Here is an 18961-nt window from a genome sequence, read left to right on the forward strand (position 1 = left end):
ACGTTCAACACGTTGTCTCGTTTAGTGCCTTACTTGGTGACCCCGGAGCCGCGTAGGATTGCTCGATTTATTGGGGGCCTGGCACCGGAGATAAAGGCGAGTGTTAAAGCTTCAAGACCTACAACATTTCGATCCGTAGCGGATCTATCCCTCTCCCTCACTCAAGACGTGGTTAGATTGAGAGCCATGAAGAGCTCTGAGGAGAACAAACGGAAACGTGAGGATGACACCTCACGAAGATCTGAAAAGCGACATAGAGGGAACAACGACCACAGGAAAGGGTCGGGGTCTAGGAAAAATGATCATCAGTCGGGTGAGAAACCCAGATGCAAGATCTGCAGGAGGCACCACTTCGGGAGGTGTCGGTTAGAAACGAAATCCCAGTCTTCGGAGAAACGATGTGGAATCTGCAAGTCCACAGACCATAAAGCTGTGGATTGCAAGAAAATGAAGGATGCAACTTGTTTTGGGTGCAACGAAAAAGGTCACATTCGGCCCAACTGCCCAAAGTTTGCAAAGAAGGCCGAGGAAGGGAAGAAGACTAATGCGAGAGTCTTCAGAATGGACGCAAAGGAAGCAGTCCTTGACGATAACGTCATTACCGGTACGTTTCTTGTAAATGATGTTTTTGCTAGAGTCTTGTTTGATTCAGGAGCCGATAAGTCGTTTGTAGATGATAAGTTTTGTAAACTGTTGAACCTTCCTGTTAAAACCTTAAGTGTGAAATATGAGGTGGAATTAGCCGATGGAACCTTAGAAACCGCCTCGACTGTTCTAGATGGATGTGTTATATCCATTAGGAATCATTCTTTCCCGTTATCCTTGCTTCCCTTTAAGTTAGTTGGATTCGACATAGTAATAGGCATGGATTGGTTGTCGAGTAACCAAGCCCAGATTCTGTGCAACAGAAAGCAGGTGATAGTTAAGACTCAGTCTGGTGAGTCACTTACTATTCAAGGAGATACCCAGCACGGATTGCCGGAGCAAGTGTCCATGCTCAAGGCATCCAGATGCATGCAGAAAGGATGTGTCATTTATATGGCACAAGTTACCATTGATGAGCCGAAGCCGAAGATTGAGGATATCCCTGTTATCTCGGAATATCCTGAAGTATTCCCTGAAGAACTACCCGGTTTGCCACCGGATAGACAAGTAGAGTTTCGGATAGACATCATACCAGGTGCAGCACCTGTAGCAAGAGCACCATACAGATTGGCACCAACGGAAATGAAGGAGTTGAGGACGCAGTTGGATGAGCTTTTAGCCAAAGGTTTTATTAGACCTAGCTCGTCTCCTTGGGGAGCGCCAATCTTGTTCGTTAAGAAGAAGGATGGTTCGATGCGTCTGTGCATCGATTATCGTGAGCTTAACAAGGTCACTATCAAGAATAGATATCCGTTACCCAGGATCGACGATCTGTTCGATCAGTTGCAAGGAGCAAGCTATTTCTCCAAGATTGACCTGAGGTCAGGTTATCATCAGTTGAAAGTCAAAGATGAAGATGTGCACAAGACCGCGTTTAGGACTCGTTATGGACATTACGAGTTCCTAGTGATGCCGTTTGGGCTCACAAACGCACCAGCCGCGTTCATGGATCTCATGAATCGCGTCTGCAAACCTTATTTAGATAAGTTCGTCATCGTCTTTATTGACGACATTCTTATCTACTCGAAGAGCCAAGCTGACCATGAGAAACACCTTCGTTGTATTCTCAAACTTCTGTATCAAGAGAAGCTTTATGCCAAATTCTCGAAGTGTGAATTTTGGCTTCGAGAAGTCCAATTCCTTGGACATGTTGTAAGTGAGCGTGGTATCCAGGTGGATCCCGCTAAAGTCGAAGCAGTCATGAACTGGCAGGAGCCGAAGACTCCTACTGAGATTCGCAGTTTCCTCGGATTGGCAGGATATTATAGGAGATTCATCGAGAACTTCTCAAGGATTGCTGCGCCCCTAACCTCGTTGACCCGTAAGAAGATTAAGTTTGATTGGGGCCCTAAGCAGCAGGAATCCTTTGACATTCTGAAGCAGAAGCTGAGCAATGCGCCAGTGTTGACATTGCCCGATGGTATAGATGAATTTGTGGTGTACTGTGACGCATCACACACTGGCATGGGTTGCGTACTCATGCAGAAAGGCAAAGTCATTGCCTACGCTTCTCGACAGCTAAAGGTGCACGAGAAGAACTACACCACCCACGATTTGGAATTGGGTGCGGTTGTATTTGCTTTGAAGTTATGGAGACATTACTTGTATGGAACCAAGTGCATAATTTATTCAGATCACAAGAGTCTTCAACACTTGTTCAATCAGAAGGAATTGAACATGCGACAAAGGCGATGGATGGAAACTCTAAATGATTATGACTGTGAGATAAGATACCATCCAGGCAAGGCAAATGTGGTTGCCGACGCCTTAAGCAGAAAAGAAAGGGTTAAACCGATCAGAATCAATGCCAAGCGCATTGAAATAAGAAATAATTTGAATGAAAGGGTGTTAGCTGCACAGAAGGAAGCTGTGCTGGAAGCTAACTATCCTGCAGAAAAGTTAGGAGTAACTGAGGAGCAGTTATCCTACGAAAAAGATGGAATGTTACGACTAAACGGACGAATATGGGTTCCAGTATATGGAGGACTTCGGGATGTTATCCTCCAGGAAGCCCACAGCTCTAAATATTCCGTTCATCCTGGAGCTGATAAGATGTACCAGGATTTGAAATCAAACTACTGGTGGATTGGTTTGAAAAAGTCCGTGGCCGAGTATGTGGCCAAATGTTTGACTTGTGCGCAAGTCAAGGCTGAGCATCAGAAGCCGTCAGGTTTGCTTCAGCAACCTGAAATTCCCAAGTGGAAATGGGAAATGGTGACAATGGATTTTATCACCAAGTTGCCGAAGACGAAAAAGGGAAATGATACCATATGGGTCATAGTAGACAGACTGACTAAGTCAGCTCATTTTCTACCCATCAAAGAGACGTATAGCTCAGATATGTTAGCTCAATTATACGTCGATAAGATAGTAGCGCTACATGGTATACCTATATCTATTATCTCTGATAGAGATACTAGATATACGTCACATTTTTGGAAGAGTTTCCAACAGTCGTTGGGCACTCGTTTGAATTTTAGTACGGCTTATCATCCTCAGACCGATGGTCAGAGTGAGCGTACTATTCAAACTTTGGAAGACATGCTTCGAGCATGTGCGATCGACTTAGGTGGTAGTTGGGATAAGAACCTACCCCTGATTGAATTCTCCTACAACAATAGCTACCATTCCAGCATAAAGGCTGCGCCTTTTGAGGCCTTATACGGTAGGAAGTGTAGATCGCCCATTTGTTGGGAAGAAGTTGGAGATGTCCAGTTGTCTGGACCAGATATCGTCTTTGAGACGACAGACAAGATCGTTCAGATCCGTGATCGTTTGAAAGCTGCCAGGGATAGGCAGAAAAGTTATGCGGATCCTAAGCGCAAGGATTTTCACTTTGATGTGGGTGAAAAAGTGTTGCTTAAGGTATCACCTTGGAAAGGTGTAATGCGATTTGGAAAGAAAGGCAAGCTAAGCCCGAGATACATAGGACCTTTCGAGATAATCGAACGTGTCGGGGCAGTCGCTTACAAGTTAAACTTGCCTGAAGAGCTTAGTGCCATTCATAATGTGTTTCACATCTGTAATTTGAAGAAGTGTTTCGCTGACGATTCACTGGTTATACCGCATACAGATATACACATAGACGAAAGTCTAAAATTTGTGGAAAGACCTTTGTCGATTGAGGATCGACAGGTAAAGAAGCTTCGAAGGAAGCACGTGCCTATTGTCAAGGTCAAATGGGATGCCCGTAGAGGTCCCGAATACACGTGGGAAGTGGAATCCACGATGAAAGAAAAATATCCCCATTTGTTTGAATAAATCTCGGGGTCGAGATTTCTTTTAAGGGGGTGAGGATGTAACACCTCGAAAAATTTCGTCCAATAATGTCTTGACACGTGTCATGAGGTTCCGTTATGTGAAAACATACTTTAGAGGGACTAAAAGTGACAAACAGTGAAAACTATGGAACGTAAGGGTCCAAAGTGTCAACAATGGATAAATAGGCTCTATGATAACCCTACATAATGTTTATAACCTTAAACGGATGGTTCATGGATCATACGACGCGGAAATTGCACAAAAGTGAAGTATTGTAAACTATAGGGGCCAAAAGTGTCAACATGTTTAATTTATACCTCTGAGTGAACTTTTGGCAGACCCGAAGCTTTGTATAGCTAAAATATACTCACTAGAATATGTGGTAAAAATTTCATGAAGTTTCGTCAACGTATGAGAAAGTTATGGCCAAAACCGTACTTAAGGGACTAAAAGGGTCAACGTCGAATTTCAGGGCTTTTCGGTTGAGCGCAAAGTTATCCGAGGGCATTACCATGTTGGTAAAAGTCCTAAGGTTCTTAGAAACCAAGTTTGGGGGTTTACGGGTCGAGAAAAGTAGCCGAAACATCGCATACAAGCTCAGGGACCATTTCTGCCAAGTTTGGAAAGTTGTTGGCTGATCAGGAGGGTCAGGCGACCCGCCTGGGAAAGCCCACGCGGGCCGCGTGGGTCTGCCAGCGAGCAGAAAATCGTTTTGGGTCGATTTGGGTCCGATTTCAAGTGTTATACAGCTCATTTGCACCTCCAATTGCACCAATAACAAGCCTTGCATGCCTACATCCACAGTACCCTCGAATTTATGGCCATAAATCAGATCATCACCTCATTTTTGATCATTTGCAATTGAAGAACAAGAAACTCTCTACCAAGAACTTTCAAGCAAGCTTTCTGGAGGAAATCTGATCAACAAGGCCGACTCCTAGTGTTCATTAAACACCTATAGGACCTTTGTAAGCTTTCAATTCGTTCCTTAATCCATTCTTGTTGTGATTATTGATAAAAGTCAAACTGGGTGTTCATAACCTTTGACTTTCCGATTAAACGGATTTTATTCAGTCATTTCTCGAATTGAAACTTGTTATAGATTGGTATTTATGTGGGAAACAAACCCTCTAAAGGGTACTAACTGATTCCCACTACATGCATGCTAAATGTCGAGTCAAACCTATTTCTAAAAAGTCAACAGAAACGATTTTTGTGAAAAATGACATGATTAATGATATAGATGACATGCAACCTGATTGATCATTAAAAATAACTTGTAATACATATAAGAATGTGTTTTAATCATCATCAACTCGACGATCTATAGTATAGCCACGAATCGGAACCGAAAGTCTTGTAAAACGATTATTTCGTAGACTATCGATTCGGATTCGTACATGCCTGTTCGAGATCTGTATTGGAAAGTATTTTTGACTATTTTATTTTAGTTAAACTTTCTGGAATTTCTTTGATTGAGTCTATGCTTAGCCTATTCGAATGCATGTTTTCGGTTTATGCATAAAGTTGACTATTTTGCCCTTTTTGATTTAAAACGGGATTTTTGGAAAAGTGAAAGGATAGAAATCTTTATTTTTGATATATGAACTTGCACCAAAAATTTCGGATCAGTTGGTGGTCCAGATTGTGAGTTATGGCCATTAGCGTAAAACTATATTATAAATTTACATAAACGGTCCTTTTTGCGTAGAACCCGTTTCTGGCCATGTTTTGGTACAAAACTTTTTACCAACTGAAGTAATATAATATTCTGGGAATTTTGATGATTTTTAATTAATTTTTAGCTGAACGGATCCTAGATCGCCTAGTCATTTCGGCTTATGTCGGTTTTGACCGTTTTAGCCATAAAATGAGTTTTACACATCCTTTTGACCCGAAACCTTTTTCTACTGATTTTATATGATGAATAAATTATTTTAAGTATTCTGGAAATATAAAAATCTCAGATTTATTGTGAAAACCCGAAAACGCCCTTAAATCGTATTTTTAGCGTTTTTAACGCATAGTAAAGCGTTATACTTGTTTTAAACATATAAGACCTATACCTACTGATGTGTTTAGCATATTTTCATATAGTAACAGTAAGTATGAGTATATGACCTTAGAATTCCAGTTTTGGCATTTTTAGCCTTGTGAAATTACTAAATTGCCCCTACGGTGCATAGTTTGGTTTTAAATGATAAATTTGATATATGGGTCATACCCTACTGATATAATATGTTATATTAAGTATATTTACTGTATGAACCAGACCCGAAACTCAGATTTCTAATTTTACCCTTTTATTATCTTTTAAATGACCAAAATGCCCTTCTAAGGCATAAATTGGGTTTAAAATTATTCCGGGCAATACAGAACATAACTTACTGATATAATATCATATTCTAAGCATATTACTTCAGGGAACTTGCATTTGAATCATTTGGCTACCCGTATCGCCCTTATTGCGTTCGGTTCGGTTTACGTAACTAGTTTGCGTAAATTGACCGAACCGGGTCAAACGTCATCATTTTTATCTCAAAATCCAGAATGTATTTAGTATACCCATGATATACAAGTATTCAAACTTGTCGGGTCTAAATCACATTCTATCCGGTCTTTCGCTTAATCGTGCGTAAACCGTATCATTCTTAAAACTAACCGGTCAAAGCTTAAGCTTAAATAAAAGGCCGTTAGGAATCTAATAGGTTAATTATAAACCTTTGTTCCAGATTAGGAAGCCCGGTAAAAGCTACCAACACTTAGCATTTGTGACTTATACTTACTCAGGTAAATACATTTTGACTTATTTTCCCTATACGGGCTTGGGGTACGGTATTTAAAATACCGCTTGATCGGGCGCACAAGTCCTGCGCCTTATAGGTGTACAGTCTTGAATAGCTTGTGCGACCTCGTTTAAACAGTTTTGTCTTACTTAAAGGCTTTGGGGGGTTATTGACCGTGTCCCGGATATCCTTGGCATTATCTTACGAGATGGCCACGACCAGAGCACGGGGTGTAGGCGTACACCCGACGTGTATAACTCTTTAATGTGGTGTGTCAATTAAATCTCTAGCCCGGACAGCAGATCCCGGGCCACCAGAGATATAAGTGCATGTAATTCGTTCACAAGTTTATATTATATAATTATCCCAAGTTAATAAAAATATTTATGCCTTGTGCATTTAAATAAATTTTCAATCATTTTCAAAATGAGTCAGTTGATTTGTATTTACCAGTGTAAACTGACGTATTTTTCCCAAAAGGTTAAGTGCAGGTACTATACGGAAATAGGCTGGTTGTTTCCTAAGAGCGTCCACTATAGTCTCGCAAGCTTGGACGACAAATATCTGTTGAACTATTTTTATCTTATTTTATTTGATCCGCCTGTGGATCCGTTTCAACTACTGTGATATTTATTATTGCACTTTATTTAAAGTTGAAATGTATCTATTCTGCTTCCGCTGTGCATTGATATATTGTGTTGATTGTCTATGACGATGCCAACTACGTCACTGTACCCCACACCGGGCCCACCGGTGACACGTGGAAATGGGGGTGTGACAGTATTTATGGTAGAATTAGTGGTCTTTTTGCTTCTTTTGTGATTTTGAGCTCATTTCATCCTGAAAATACAAAAGGAAGACAAAAACACTCTTTTTCCAACATTAGTACTTAAAAAGGGTTAGTTTTATGCCTTAATTGATGTGTTTTATATGTTGCATTTTACACACATCAATGGTAGCCATTTTCCATGATATGATCGAAAAGACAATGGAAGTCTTCATGGATGACTTTTCCATCTTTGGAGACTCATATGACCAATGCCTCGATAATCTTGAACGAATGCTATCCCGATGTGAGGAAACTAACCTCGCCCTTAACTGGGAAAAATGCCATTTCATGGTAACAGAGGGAATAGTACTCGGTCACAAAATCTCAAGCGAAGGAATGGAAGTTGATCGAGCAAAAATAGAGACTATTTCTCGATTACCTCCTCCATCCTCCGTGCGAGCAATCAGAAGTTTCCTAGGACATGCCGGATTTTATAGAAGGTTTATCATAGACTTTTCAAAAATTTCAAGGCCTCTAACAAAATTACTTGAAAAAGATGCACCCTTCATCTTTGACAAGGAATGCAATCAAGCATTTCTAACCCTCAAGGAAATGCTAGTCAATGCACCTATCATGATAGCGCCAGATTGGAAATTTCCTTTCGAAATCATGTGCGATGCAAGTGACTTCGCTGTTAGAGCAGTCTTGGGACAAAGAAAAGAAAAACATTTCCACCCAATTTATTATGCTAGTAAAACTCTTAATGATGCGCAAGAAAATTATACAACTACAGAAAAAGAATTACTAGCGGTGGTATTTGCTTTTGATAAATTTCGTTCTTATCTTGTTTTTTCTAAAACAATAGTCTATACAGACCATGCAGCCATCAGGTACCTCTTCAAGAAGCAAGACGCAAAACCCCGTTTGATAAGATGGATTCTACTCCTCCAAGAATTCGACATTGAAATCAGGGACAAAAGAGGAGCAGAAAACACTGCTGCAGATCATCTCTCACGCTTAGAAGACCCAGCTTTAGAGACAACCAGAGACGAGCAAATCAACAAGAAATTTCCCAAGGAATCCTTGGAAATGATGGAAAGTAGACAAGAACCATGGTATGCCGACTACGCTAATTTCTTAGCTAGCGGTGTAGTCACCAAAGGATGGCCACATCATCAAAGAAAAAAATTCTTTGCTGATGTAAAGCATTACTTTTGGGAAGACCCCTATCTTTTCAAAATGTGTGCCGACCAGCTCATCCGAAGGTGTGTCTATGGTAATGAAGCACGAAGAATTCTCCATCATTGTCATGAAGGTCCATACGGAGGACATCATGGTGCCGCAAGTACCGCACGAAAGGTATTTGATTCAGGATTTTACTGGCCGACCATTTACAAGGATGCACAAAACCTTGTAAAGACATGTGATGCCTGCCAAAGATCAGGTAATATTTCTTCCAAAAACGAAATGCCTCAAAATGGCATTCTCGTCTGTGAAATCTTTGATGTGTGGGGACTCGATTTCATGGGACCATTCCCACCTTCGAAGGGAAACAAATATATACTTGTGGCAGTCGATTACTTGTCTAAATGGGCAGAGGCCGAGGCTCTTCCAACAAATGATGGAAGAGTGGTGGTAAAATTTCTGAAAAAGTTGTTCTCTCGTTTCGGGACACCAAAGGCTTTGATAAGTGATAGAGGTACCCATTTTTGCAATCATCAACTCGAAAAAATATTAACAAGGTATGGGGTCTATCACCGGGTCTCAACAGCATATCATCCTCAAACAAATGGGCAAGCCAAAGTGACTAATCGAGGTTTAAAACGAATACTTGAAAAAACCGTAGGAATAAATAAAAAAGAGTGGGCCGATAAATTAGACGACGCTTTATGGGCTTTCAGAACTGCTTATAAAACCACTATAGGCACAACCCCATACAAACTCGTCTATGGAAAAAGTTGTCACTTGCCAGTAGAAATAGCTCACAAAGCCTACTGGGCAATAAAAAACGTAAACTTAGATTTGGAAAATGCCGGTAAAAATCGATTTTGTCAAATAAACGAATTAGACGAGCTTAGGAATTGTGCGTATTCTAACTCCGAAATTTATAAAGAAAGAATGAAAAATTTGCATGATAAATATATTAAATCTAATGAATTTCGGGTTGGAGACCAAGTTCTATTGTTTAATTCAAGACTTGGATTATTTCCTGGTAAGTTAAAATCTAGGTGGTCAGGACCTTTTTCCGTCACCCATGTTTTTCCACACGGTGCAGTAGAAATTAAAACTCGAAATGGGACACCATTTAAAGTCAATGGCCAACGGCTGAAACTCTACCGAGGATCCATTGAGGATGAGGAAGAGGAGATCTCACTTCAAACGGTTAACGAATAAACTCATACCAGACATGTTACAGGTAAGTGTACGTTTAAAAAAAAAAAAAACCGGTAAATCCTCTAACCATTTTCGGAGATAAGGGGCATGCACACGAGCACAAAAAAAAAATATAAATTTTCAAAAAAAACTTTGCCCGGCACGGGGCCGTGTCCGCTGGACACGGGGCCGTGTCGAGGCGACTGTCGGGATAAAACCCTCTTTTCCTATCAGTTACACCATTCCACACGCCCCGTTTAGCCGAAAACTCTCTGGTTCGAGGCGATTTTCTGCAGTTTTTCTACGTCACCACCGAATCTAACAACGTCAAGGTATGATTCTATCTTCATTAGTAGTTAGATTAGTTACTTGCATGTAGTTAAAACATCAAAAATAGGGGAAAAATCTAGGGTTCTTCATGTTCATCCGGATCGAACTCAAAATTTTTGATGAAATTTGTTAGTAGTAGTTTAGATTAGTGTAGTGGAAAGTAACTAGGCATGTATTGTTGATAGATTTGTCCGATTTCCAAATAAAACCCCAAACCCTTGTTCTTGAACCGAAAAACACGAAATTGAAAGGGTAAACGGTTTGTTTTGAGAAAAATAACACTTAGGGTTTCATTTTCGGGGGAAACCGCTACTATTGGGCTAAAAATTTTCAGGTTTTCGAAACCGGGACGAAAAATGGAATTTTTGGGTTACAGACGCCTGGACACGGGGCCGTATCCACTGAACACGGGGCCGTGTCCAGCCCACTGTTTGCAGTTTCACTCTGATTTTCCTTGTTTCGTACTAACTTTTTATGTATTCTTTTCAGATGTCGAAATTCACAAGGTTTAGCGCAAATGAACTGGATGCTAGGGCACGGTACGAGGTTCTTCAAACACGACCGGAAGAGTACCCAAGGCGGGCGTGTACTGATTTGCTAACCATGGTGAACCAACTTGACCGCTTCAACAACATTGTGAGGGGTCCACTGCATGTCGCATTGACCACCCGACTACGGTCGGTCCATCAATGCACGATGGAGTTCTATAGCACCTTCATTTTCAACTCAGGATGCGAACCGTTTGACCACGAGGCGGTCGAATTTCGATGTGGAGGGACCACATATAGAACCTCCATGGCACAGTTTGGATCTATCATTGGGCTATACAAAGATGAAGAAGCGGGGAATGAAGAGAATACCGGAGGGTTACGAGACTTGGATGCAACTGAACGCCAAGCCGCATGGGCTCAAATAGGTGAAGGAATCTACAACCCGAGCAGCACCAAAAGCACCAAACTGAGGGACCCGTTATACCGCTACATCCACAGGCTCCTCACGTACTCGCTGAACCAACGCCATGACAGTAGTGGCATTGTTGGGTTGAAAGATTTGGTTGTCCTTCACTGCATCCACAACCAGAAGCCTCTAGATGTTCCGTACCTCCTACTGCGAAACATGCACCTAAACCGCCTTGCTCATGCTCCTACACCGATCTTCTTCGGAGGATGGGTGTACCGTCTTTTCAAGCACTTCATGAATATCCCACGATCCTTCGAAAGGAGTCCATGGTCGGGCCGGGTCGATTATCACATTTGCCGAGCCATGAACTTGCTTTATGAAGCGGAGGACGGGACGGTGAGCTTTCAGAGGACGCAAGGCTATGCATGGAACCCGCAAGAGGCTCTAGTTCTTCATGCACCACATCCCCATTTTCAGTATCCACCCCAAGGCGATCCGGGTCAATCCTCCTCTCAAGGAGGCGGTTTTCCTAACTTCCAAAGTTTACATGATCTTTTGCAGGAAAACCATATGTGCACCAGGAACACCTACAACCTCGCCAACAACACATACCACCGGGTTGGAGCTATCGAGCGCAGCGTTAACAATATACAAGATGATATCGGTAGCATCCGGGAGTACATGGCGAGGCATGGGGGCGGAGGTGATGGTAGTGATGAAGACATGGAGTAGGAGGCTGGGAGGAACAAGGGGCTGGCTGGTGATGAGCCCACAGGTTTAAGTGCCCTTCTTATCTATCAAACAATTCATGGCCTGCGTGCCATTTGTCGAACAATTTACTTTCCCTAACTACTTTTTATCTTTATTTTGTTTTTACTTTATGTTTGGATAATGCTTGACAATGGTAAATTAGGATGGTTTATGCTTGGTTGGTTGGTATTGAATGATTAAACAGGTGCAATGCATGGGTTAGAGTGCTAAACATTAGCACTTGCAGCCCCAGGATGGAGAAACCGGGAGAAAAACCTATTTTTCGGGCTAACAGACTGTCCACACGGGGACGTGTCCAGCCGACACGCCCCCGTGTCCATCTCCCAGATCTGCTGTTTGGCTACTAACCTGCAATTTTTTGCCCGACATGTGGCCGTGTTCACCCGACACGCCCCCGTGTTCACCTTCTGTAAGTTATCGTTACTGGCAGTTCACCACGGGGTCGTGTCCAATGGGCACGGGGCCGTGTTCAGACTGCCAGTAACATAAATCTTTGCTTTTTAACCCACTTTTATACATTCTAATCAACCAAGAACATTAATTTTTGGGCACATTGAGGACAATGTGTAATTTAAGTGTGGGGGGGATGCTTAAAAACCTTGAAATTTTGCAAAATCCTAAACACAAGCCTTACACAAAACTCTATTGGAACCGCTAAACACCCCAAATTTTTTCAAAAAACTTTTTCATTTTTTTTTATTTACTTGTCTTAGTTTAAGTTGGGAATAACAAGTTCTAAAAAGGTTATATTTTTACAAGTTTACAACCGATAGCGTCGTGATAAAAAAGGAACCAACATAAGAAAATTATGAAACGGCATAACAAATCTAGTTTAAAATTCGATTATATATGCTTGGTCACATTAAAAACCCATTCCCACAAAAGTGAGTTTTGAGCCTTTATTTGAGCACAAAAATACACATATTTAGATTAAATGCTCATTTTTCGTTTCTTGTGTGAATAGCCGTTCGGTCCTTACAAATCTAGAACTTGCCACGACGATACATTCCCGGTCCTTACCAACTTAAACCCAAGTAAGTAAATGATGGAGGCATTAGGACTAACCATTTTTCTTTCAAAACCATTATTTTTCATTTTTTTTTACCTACCCAAAATCCCCCTAGATAGCCCCTTTGAGCCTAAACCTTTCATTTCATTACCCCAAAACCCTTTTTACCCACCAAAAACCTTTTTATTTATTTTTTTTAGTAACAAGTTCACTTTTTCGTAAACATCGCCTTTTTATGTGACGATCAAAAAAAAAAATATGATGAAGTCAAAAACAAACAAAAGCTATAAAAGCTTGTTTGGAGAAATACTTCAAAATAAAAAGTCACTAAAAACAAGGTACTTCACGAAAACCGACGCTTGTTACGATTTTCGCCCTTTTTACTAACCACTAACCAACCACCCACCTTTAAACCCAAGCCTTCACCCCAAAAGTCCTCTTGATATTTACAAAGGTAAAAAGCTAAAAAGGAGGAGGATTGATTGCTTGGCAAGCCTATGGAAGACGTAAGTTCCGTGCCGCTCTCGAGTGATTCATTAAAAATATACACCTTCGGCCGAGTGTTGAGTGATCTCCCGTGAGGTATGTGAACTTGTATATAAATGAATTTTAATAAGGCATGCTATGCCCAAATAAGTAATTCATCTTATGAAAAGTTCAAAATAAATCATAACGAATAGGATTGTAAATAAATAAAAATAAAACCTATAAAAAAACCTTGGATTCCCGACACTCTAGGACAAGCTAAAAAACTTCTCTTCTACCTGTTCCATTTGGGAGTGTAAGCCACATTTAAAGAGTTTTGCTTGAGGACAAGCAAAAGTTCAAGTGTGGGGGTATTTGATGTGTGTAAAATGCAACATATAAAACACATCAATTAAGGCATAAAACTAACCCTTTTTTAGTACTAATGTTGGAAAAATAGTGTTTTTGTCTTCCTTTTGTATTTTCAGGATGAAATGAGCTCAAAATCACAAAAGAAGCAGAAAGACTACTAATTCTACCATAAATACAGGAAAAGGAACAAAAGTGGACTGCCCGGACCCTCAACGGCATCTCCCAAGGCAAAAGAGAAGAAACAGAGTCTGAACACGCCCCGTGTCCAGCGAACACGGGGGCGTGCCCAGGAAGCAGCAGAAAAGACAAACCAGTAGAAGCTTCCATTGCCCACCACGGGGCCGTGTCCAGCGAGCACGGGGGCGTGGTGAAAGTACAGCAGGCGCATTAATTGTAATTCGCAATTACAATTAATGAGGAGAGAGAGTGTCAGGCGGGCACGGGGCCGTGTCCAGCGGACACGGGGCCGTGTCCAGCCTTCTGTTCAGCCTATAAATAGAGGAGCTTGGCTTCATTCTCTCTCATCCCTTGGCACACCACCTCTCTCACACTTCATCCACCACCCACCACCACCATAACACCATCATCCACCACCATCATCCATTGTCCATCCACTACAACAAAAATGGCTTTTTAGGACCTTTTCTGTGGGACGCTTGTAAAAGAGGGTCCTAAAAAACTATTTAATAGGACTAATGAACTTTTGGGGTCCTTTTATAATATACTCTACTAAACCGGTGTCCTAAAAAACTATTTAATAGGATGGATGATTTTTTGGGGTCCTATTATCATATAATTTAATAGGACACTTAAAATGTAGATCCTAATAAAGTACTTTATAAGACATTTAATTGTTAGTGTCCCATTATGTGATACTGTATTAGGACACTTGATCATCTGGGTTCCTATTATAACATAACTTAATAGGACACGTTGTAGTTAAGTCATAAATGTTTAGTGTTATAGGACCCTTTCTAGTCGAAGTTATATTAGAACTTAACTTAATAGGACACTTGACACTTGGGTCTTATAACTTTAAACTTTATAGGACGCTTAATCATTGTGGTGTTATTATAATACACAGTAATAGGACACTTGATATTTGAGTCATAAAACATTAGTTTTATAGGACGCTTATTTGTTAGAGTTTTATTATAATATAACTTAAAAAGACACTTAACACTTGGGTCTTATAAATTTAACCTTTATAGGACGCTTAATCATTATGGTGTTATTATAATACACTATAATAGGACACCTGATATTTGAGTCATAAAACATCAGTTTTATAGGACGCTTATTCGCTAGAGTTCTATTGTAACATAACCTAATAGGACACTTGACACTAGGGTCTTATAACTTTAACCTTTATAGGACGCTTAATCATTATGGTGTATTATTATAATACCCCGTAATATGACACTTGATATTTGAGTCGTAAAACATAAGTGTTATAGGAAGTTTATTTGCTAGAGTTTTACAATAACACTAGGTTATTGACCCGCTTAATCATGGCCGGTGAGTGGTGGTGGTGGTGGTGGTGGTGAGACGTGGTGGTGGGTGGTGGTGGTGGTGGTGAGTGGTGGTGGTGGCCGGTCAGTGGTGGTGGTGAGTAGTGGTGGTGGCCGGTGAGGGGTCACTACAAAAAAAAATGCCATTATGCAAAAAGTGTCACAGAAAAACAAGAAAGTGCCACTAAAGAACCTTGTAAGAATGGACGGCACACAAAAAATGTGCCACAAGAAGCGTTGACGCTAAAGCCTTTTAGTGGCACTTTTTTAATATGTCGCACAAAGTTTTTAGGCTTTTAGTGGCACTTTTTTATCTGCCAGTACAAATTTTTGAGCTTTTAGTGACGCATATTTTTTGCCACAAAAATCACATCAAATTAAATGCCATTGACGTTTATCATATTAATTTGAATTAATTACAATTATCAATTATTTACATTAAAAAATAAAAACAAAATTGTAAAATGTAGAAATCATAAAATAATCACTTCATTTAAAAGTTCAATCAATCTTTCAAAGATTCCAAATGGCTAATAAGTGTCGATCTAAGTCTAATGATCAAACATATAACCCAAATAAACTAACAAGTGTATGAATAAAAACTCAAAACATCATTGTGTTCATGAATCTCTTTCACAATCTTCTTGTGAGTTAAATAATCATCGTGACCGAGGTTGTATCCACAGACGCTCCGACATCAAAACTGTGATCAACGGACAGACTAGAGACTAATATTTTCCCATCTTGTCTGGCAGCAACACATAATCATCCTACAAAAACAAAACACATATATATTTTAACTAAGTATCAGTTATTTAAAACTCAAATCGGGTATAAAAGCGCAAAACTCGACATTCATCATTTAGAACTGATACTTTAGTTCGTAAATGGGCTCTAAGAAGTCTTTTATAGGTGTAGAAAAATTCATTACATGTGAAAGATGCCTAAAATTGTTGTAAGATGATGAGATAATTAATACAAATGTAGAACATAAAGGTTGTGATTAAGGAAAATGTAGAACTCTTAAGTACCTGAGTTTAGTGTACGATTCTGAAACTCCATAATAATCAGAAAACTCAGTCAACAACCATTTCCAAGGTTCAACAACGCATAAATTACGCGCATGGAACGATTGTGCACGCATGGCAGACTCCAATAGTAAATCGTACGCAAGCGTTTCCACAATGGGCCCGCACTGTCGAATTTATGAAAAGAATTAACATTGTGAAACAACCTAGAGCAAAAACCATAGAAAAAAAAGTATATGATTTCAAACCTTGAGGTTAGTAGTTTCATTGGATGTAACCGTACTGGTGATGGAAAGCTGAACCTTTCCTATGCATTCGTTGTCTTCATGGTAAATTCGCCACCATTTGATTCTATCATTCTGCGTACCATATTATCATAAATCAAATTGATAATTTCATTTATATATTACACTTATACTGACAAATGTACTTTAAACTTACAAGATTATCATGTAAGGATGAAAGAATAACTGCACGACACTGGATAATTCTCTTCTCACCCTGCACTTCTAGCAAAAGGGCATCTGCTTGATTCTCCGGGAAACTAATGTCGCATACAATATTAAAAAGTTAGTATATAACTATTTTAACACATGACAGACGAATTAGTAAGTTTTTAATTATCTTTTTTTATTTTACGAGGACTTACAAGTCATGGGAATCACCGGTTCCAGGCCTCAAACAAATGCCAAGGTTGATTCCGTTTCTATATGTTCTTCAGAGCTTTTAAGTTGCAATAAGCATGTCACCGGTTCTGCAACAGGACACCATTTTCTAAATTTCCTATGAAAATTTGAAAATTCTTTTTTATTAGATTATTATTATAAGTAAAGAACAAACCTTCACACGAAAGCGAGAATGAAGAGATTCCTAATTTGTTAATTTTGCTTTTTACAAGTGAAGATACGTGTCGGATGTACTCGACTCCTGCTTGCACATATATAGCACTTAGCTGAGAGTATGTGTCCTTGAGTTTTCTTTGTGGGATGATTCTTACTTTTCTCACTGCAAAATTATGCGCGAATGCACATCGACTTTGAGTTAATAAAGAACATAATATTTTTGTATCATTAAAGTTAAAAAGACGATTAATTTTAATAAAATGAGTTAAATACCATACCTTCAACCTTAATCTTTCCAATCACTTTCTTTACTTTCAAGGGACACACTTTATCTATATTCTCGGTACCACTACTTGCAAGCGGTTTAAAACCTCGAGGTTGCAACAAGAACTTGTGTAACTAAAGAGAAGTAGAAAATACGACCCTTTTAAGGTTAATGATATATGAAAAAATCAACACAAAAAACAGTAAGATAAGTAGAAAACATACCCAAAGGCATTGCGCAAAACTCGACATTCATCAGTTATTTAAAACTCAAACGGGTATAAAAGCGACCCGAACGACATGGGTTCGCGATCCTGATCGAGAAATTAGTGTGTACCCGAGTTTAAACAAAATCGACCCAAATCACTAGCGTAACATGTAAGAAAAATCGGTTGTGACCTATAGATTCCACTAATGAATAAGTGACTTACGATGTTGATAGCTTTGTTCTTTTATAGAAGCATCCGTGAACTAGCATTTACATCACCTTTCTAATCTCTGCACACAGCCATATCAACAAAATCACAATAAACCTAACTAAGATATTCTATCTAATATACCAAACACAATCAACCCTAACTAATATAATCTTTTTAATACCAAACACAACTACAAAAAAAGATAGGGTAAAGTTCTTGTACAAATAATCTTAACATACTAAACATACAAATTGAAGGAAAACTCAAAAAGACAAGGTGGCAAATATTCAACGGTGGCAATTTAAACTAGGGATGAGTAAATGGTACCCGGTACTGGTACCGAACCGGGTACATTTTTGGTAATGACTTTTGACATTTTCGGTACCGGTTCGGTACCGGTATTTACCCTCAAATACTGGTACCGAACCGTACCGTACCGGGTATATACGGTACCGGTACCTACTTTTGGGGATTTTTGGTATCGGTACTTTTGGTTACGGTACCGGTTCGGTATCGGTCGATACCGAGCTCATCCCTAATTTAAACCCATTGACTTAATGAATGGGTCGTTTCAAGTTATGTTCAATCACTAACGGGTAAAAACTAGCTTTAAATATAGGTAGAATATCAACCAAATTGTATACCACTCAAGATAATCAATGTTATTCAGGTACATTTCAAAAGGTGACCTTCTCCAGGGATGTGCAAGGTTCAATGATCCTTTAAATTTTATTATCCTTTAAACAAATGATCTAAAGCATGCCACTGAAAATAATAAACTAGAGAATACTTTCAAGAGATGCATATAAATCATATGTCAATAACCCGATGGAAAGCAAATAGTTACCCCTCAGGCCTCACCCCAAAAAACTTTTACCCAATTTTTTTAATTTTTAATCAAAAGTTACCCTTTTTTGTCCAACCGAAATAGCTAAGGTACTAGTAGCTTTGAATTTTATCTTTCTTTTTATCCAGTTTTGTAATTTGTCCATGTTAAAAGCAATTTTCAGATTTGATCAACAGTCATCATTTAAATTAAATATGAGCCAAACTAATGAATCCTAAAAACAATAAGTTTCTATTCTGTATTAAACACAAAGAATTCGAAACAATGAACGAAACCTGCTCGTTGTTCAATCATAAGAGATAACACGTGTACTGTTTAGAAAGTGACTGTTCAAACTAATTGTGAGCACCAAAAGCAATAAGATTATAT

The 18961-nt window shown here is 39.5% G+C and overlaps 1 long non-coding RNA gene across 1 annotated transcript; it reads right to left on the reverse strand.

The window, feature by feature from the left end:
* Positions 1 to 16667: 16667 nt before the first annotated feature.
* Positions 16668 to 17466, reverse strand: LOC110938269. Its single transcript, XR_002591339.2, has 4 exons — positions 17341 to 17466; positions 17061 to 17225; positions 16870 to 16974; positions 16668 to 16764 (listed from the first exon to the last, which is right to left on the reverse strand). It is a non-coding gene; the product is annotated as an uncharacterized LOC110938269 (long non-coding RNA).
* Between the last annotated feature and the right edge of the window lie 1495 nt (positions 17467 to 18961).

This window comes from Helianthus annuus, chromosome 1 (genome assembly GCF_002127325.2).
Source record: "Helianthus annuus cultivar XRQ/B chromosome 1, HanXRQr2.0-SUNRISE, whole genome shotgun sequence".
Lineage (NCBI taxonomy): Eukaryota > Viridiplantae > Streptophyta > Magnoliopsida > Asterales > Asteraceae > Helianthus > Helianthus annuus.